The sequence below is a fragment of the Benincasa hispida genome, chromosome 5, assembly GCF_027475165.1.
Source record: "Benincasa hispida cultivar pf3 chromosome 5, pf3_genome.v1.1, whole genome shotgun sequence".
Lineage (NCBI taxonomy): Eukaryota > Viridiplantae > Streptophyta > Magnoliopsida > Cucurbitales > Cucurbitaceae > Benincasa > Benincasa hispida.
In genome coordinates, this window is record NC_143482.1 from 45,645,102 (window position 1) to 45,651,101 (window position 6,000).

Here is a 6,000-nt window from a genome sequence, read left to right on the forward strand (position 1 = left end):
AAAACGCAACTTCTAAGATGTTGAAGTACAATAGTTAATAAAATTCAATAGAATAATGACTCATATTGCAAAGGAGAAAAAGAAGATTAGAGGGAGAAGTACGAAGATGAACGAAGAACTTATTCATTGAATTGTTGAAGATATCCAAATGGTTTAGATTAGAGGGAGAAATATGAAGTACGAAGTACGAAGATAAACGAAGAATTTCTTCATTGAATTGTTCAATAGATGATTATAGTCTAGGGTTTGGTCCGTTATTTATTTATTTAACTTTTTTAGTTTTGGACTCGAGTAGTAGACTTTTTAAATAGATTGCCTAATTTTAGATTGGGGAAGATTAGATGAGTTGCTTGTTTTTTTTCTTTAAAAAAAAGTACACATAGAAATAGATATGTCAAATCGCATGATACGTATCTAAGAAGTATCTGGAAGTATCGGTATCCAATACATGTCTAATACTGATTCTTTGCCTTGCATGAAGTATCTGTGCTTCATAGTGAATAGATAATATTAAAGTTGATCGTCAATTTAGTTTCATTACGATCTGTTTGGATCGTTAATATTATTTCATAATTTTGAATATTTAATATCTAGATTAATTAATATATGTATTTAGATACACATTATTTATATATATACATGAATTTGAAATATCGTCAATTTCTTTTTTAGTTCGAAAATTGTGTAGGAGGAGATCAAATCTTTCATCTTTGGAAAGTTATGTCAATTATCGTTGAGCTAAACCCATTTTAACACTCCACATGCAATTGAACTAGGAAATAAAAAACCATAGGATTCTTTTTATGAAATTTTAAAGAAAACGCATAATCGAAATCAGAACCAAAATTCGTTACGTTTTCGTATAAATCCAAATTTTATATAGCATCTTTTTCACTCCTTCCATATTTGGAAGAATTTAAAAAATTGTTTGTTAATATTTCTTCCTATTATTCTACCAATTCTATGAAGCTCATATATTAAAACATAAGAAAGGTATCTTTTTGATCTTTAGTTTTTTAGTTTTTTTGAGTCTAGTATCTATTTGGTCCATAAATTCTATATAAAATTTGGATTTATATGAAAAACTATCGAGTTCTTATTTTGGTTTATTAAGGTTTAAAATGTATTATTATTGTATTTTTACCTTTGAATTAATTTTAGGTAAAGTTTATATGTGTGATTATTAAGTTTTAAATGGTTACATTTTTATCATTTGTGTTTTGAGTTTTTTTTTTTTTTTTTTTTTCATTTGATCTTTAAGGTTCGAGATTTACACTATTACTCTTGATTTTTTTATCACTAAATATTCATTTTTGGTCATTGTAGTCAATTTCTATTAATTAATTTTGAAGAATTATAATTAAATTACTTTTTACTAATTTTTTAAAATTAGTTAAAAATCTTCACATCATAATTATTTTAAATGAATTAATTGAAAATTAATGCCAAATGCCCAAACTTAGTATTGGTGAAAATTTGAGGGCAAAAGTATAAACTAAAACCCTAAAGACTATACAAAAATTAAACTCAAAAAGTAAAAAAGTAATGTTTTTCCTTTTTTATTTTCTTTTTTATAAGTAGCACCTTGAAACTTATAATCAAATGAGAATTCAACTCAAAATTTAAAAGAAAAAAAATGTAATATTTTGAGATGCTAAATAAAAATGGAACTTAAAACTTAAGAATTATAAAGATGTTTTTTCTCCTAAAATATATTTTACTTGGTTAAGATAATTAATAATCACCTATTTCAAAGTTCAAATTTGCCCCCACATTTATAAGGTAATATTCCTAAAAAAATAAAAATTTATATATATAGTAATAAAAATATAGGTTTGTTTGGATTCCTTTATAGAAGGTTAATTATTACTCACTGAAAATGAAAAAGGAAAATAAAAGTAAATCCATGTAGGTTGAGTTAGATTCATTTGCTCCCTAATTATTAAAGAACCAAATCTATAATTGTATAAATCATTCTATTATGAGTCCATTTAATGAATATTTTGTTTCGTTTTATTTCAAAGCATTATTTTTTAATCATCATCCTTTATTACATTTCTTAATTAACACTGTTAAAAGTAAAAATCTTCACATTTTTTAATTAAAAAAACAATAATAAATTTCAAGAACTACTTGAATAGTTGCATGTAACAGTTGAGCTTATATCTTAGCATTAAAAGTTTTGTTATAATCAAATCATATAAATAAATAGCTAATCAAATCAAACAATACCCTTTAATTGTATGGATTTTATTGGCCTGTAATGGTTGTTTCAATTTCAGCTAGGGAATTTTTTGAATTTGGTAACTCGTCTATTTTGTATGCTAAAAACATTCCGGAGATATGAATAATCTTATTTTGAAAGTGTTTGAAACTGGACAAAAGAAAAAAAAAAAAGAAAAAAAAGAAAAAAAAGAAAAAAAAAAGACTTGTTCTTTATTGTAAAAGTTTTGATTTTAAAATAGTCAATGTCTAACCCAATTCTTAAAGTTAAAAATAGAATTAATCTAGCGATTATAGTATTTGTGAATTAGGACGTCACATACTTAATGAATTCTAATTTCAACTCGCTAGAAATTTAAAATCAAATATTATTGGAGGGAGTTATATTCCATCATAAATCAAAGTTTGAGACTGCAATTCAAAATTTTCATAGTTTACTTGATTGATTAAATAAATAGAACCATAAAAAGATAGTATTGAATTGTATTAAAAATAATCATTTTGACCTGATTTGGTAAGTTGTTATTGAAAATTAAGCTTATAAATGCTCATACACCACTAAATTTCTTACTTTATCGTCTACATTTTACCATTGTTTTAAAATATTAAGCCAAGTTTTAAAAACTAAGGGTGTGTTTAGGGCAAGAATTATCCTAAGACTATAATAATCACATCTTTCTATAGTAAATACTATTTTATATTTCCCAATTAGCTACAGTCAACACAATTTCAAAACCTCCATTTGCTATAGTATATACTATTTACTACAATGTTTACTATTTTACCTTAATCATTTTTTTTAATTTTTTGCTACAGTATTTACTATTTGCTTCTCAAACTAAAATAGTTTACACTTCAAACATATATTATTATAACCCAACCTAAAATAATTTACACCCCAAATACAAACTATTAATCTAACTATAATAATCTAGAACTATAATAACCAACTCCTTACCCCAAACGCCCCCTAAAATATTAGTTTTTAAAAAGCATCATTGCATTGGATAGCACTTATATGGATAATAATTAAGTATATAGCAATATTTTAAAAGAATTTAAATATAGTAAAATCTATCAGTGATAGACTTCTGTCAGTGATATGGTCTATTACCGATAGACCCTTACTTATAATATGGTGTATCATTGATAGACTTTGAAAGAAAAATCTAAATTTTTTGTTATATCTACAAATTCTTTTGCATTGTGCTATATCTGCAAATACTTTGAGCCTAATTGCTACATTTGCAATTTCCCCTTTTAAAAACTTGTTTTTTTCATTGTGTGAAATTGAGAGAATAATTTTTAAAAACCAAGAACCAAAAATAAAATGGCTATCAAATTGGGCCTTCGACAAGAAAAATTTCCGCTGCTACCATCATGGCAGCATGTATAATTTTTAATTTTTAGATTTTAAAAATCAAGTCTATTTTCTCTCAATTTCTTACAATGTTCTACATGTTTTTAAAAGCAAAATAGTTGATTTTTTTAACCAAATTCCAAACAAGAAAAACTAGTTTTTAAAATCTACATTTTTAGGCCCTGTTTGATAACCATTTATTATTATTTTTTTTGGTTGAAAATTAAGTCTATAGATACATTACTTCCACTCCTAAATTTCTTCTTTTGTTATTTGTTTTTTTACTATGGTTTAAAAAACCAAGCCAAATTTTGAAAATTAAAAAAAGTAGATTTTAAAAACTTGTTTTTGTTTTTGGAATTTGACTAAGAATTCATACATTGTACTTAAGAAATATGCAAATCATTTTAAGAAATGAGAAGAAAATAGACTTAATTTTCAAAAGTTACAAACAAAAAACGGTTTTCAAATAGGATTTTAGTTTTCAAAACTTTGTTTGGTTTTTGAAAACATTGGTAAAAACTGATAACAAAACAAGCAATCTAGAGGTGGAATTGATGTTTATAAGCTTAATTTTTAAAAACAAAAAGCTAAAAACTTAGGCCATGTTTGGTAATTTTTTTTGAAATTTGGATAAGAATTGGACTCTATTACTCCAAAAATATGCAAACTATCGTAAGAAAATGTGAGTACATAAGCTTAATTTTCAAAAACAAAAAACGAAAAATGAAATGATTATCAAACATGACCTAAATGATTATTAAATGAGATCCTAATGTTTACCAAATAAGGCTTAAATAATTATCATACGAGTCCTAATATTTATTAAACAAGGTCTAAAATATATAATTTAATAAAAAAAAAATAGAAATTCGAATCTCTCCTCAATTAAAAATAATATTGAAAAAAAAAAGGAAAGAGAAAAGAAAGCGTGTTGTACCAAAACAAAAATGTTGGTGAACTGTTAAAAAGTAAGAAGAAAAGTAATGTTTGTTTGGCTGTGAGATTCTTTAAGTTAGGGGAGCGTTACTAAAGTAACAAACCTCCTTAGTCATTACAACTTTGGAAAATGTATTTTTATAACCATATTTTCTTCCATACAAAATTCACTTTGTCATCTTGCATAAAAAAAATTTAATAATTAAATATATATATGTATATACACACACCAAAATTACATTTTATCTACCTACTATTGCACCCAAAATGTTCATATAATTTTGAAATTTAATCGTCTAAGCAAACATAACTCAACTGTATATAGTAGGTTTTAGGGACTAAGAGATATGTGATCAATTCCCCCACCCCTAAACAATGAGGTATTCTTGGATTGGGTTGGAACAATTTTTAGACTCAACTCAATCGTTTGGGTGATGAGTTTCTTCAACTAAAACAGTGAAAAATTACATAAGTAGCATAAAAAAGTTTTTCATGTTTTACAAATAGCATTTTCTGTTTGGTCAATTGCTTTGTGGCTGATCTTGATGCTTCTGGATCGATGTTGGGACCAAAACAAAAATTTAACTTCATTTAATGAACCATCCGAACTAACGAATTTTTTAGGTTTTCTCGGTGGAATTCTAACCAAGATGAAGATGAAGATTGATTATTATTTTTTTACGTAATTTTCCCAAATTTTATCTAATTAGTTTTGGATGGGTATTGTAATAGAGAATTCTATGAGAATCAAGGATTGAATTTTCGATTTGGATTAGAAATAGAGAGTTTGAAAAAGACTATTTGTAATAATTTTGGAAGTACATGCAAAATAAAAGTCCATGTATTCGTCCTAGCCAAGATTTCCTGAGAAAATCCCCCAAAAAAATGGATGGTTTGAATGCTTCAATCAAAAAAGTTAACCTTTCGTTTTGGTCATAATATATATATATATATATATATATTGAATAGACAATATTATTATACAATAACAAGAGAGATCCCATAGTTTAGGATAAAGTATCAAAGCAAACAAAACACCTACATAAACAATGCACAATCGGAGAACTCAAAACAACCAACCCAAAACACCACAACCCACAAACAGAGAGACGAACAAACCAAACACAAGCAAAGAGTAAACATAATAAGAAACCCCACACCAGGGACAATCCAAGAACCATAGAAACTAGGAGGAGGCAAAAGACAACGAACAACAAACAAGCTAGAGGAGGTCATGAAGATCAATCCACTAAGTGATAGAACGCGCACGGACCATTATTTAATCCCAACCGAAATGCATATGGATGAACCATTAAAAAAATTGGCCAAAAAGAGTGTTATTTATAAAAGATGAAAACTTTTTTTTGTTATTTTTTTGATACTTGGGTGATTATTAAATTTTTGTTTTAAAAAGAAGTAAAATGTTAATAGGTAAAAGAATTTATTAAATTTTTTTCGATATTAAATTAAGATTAATA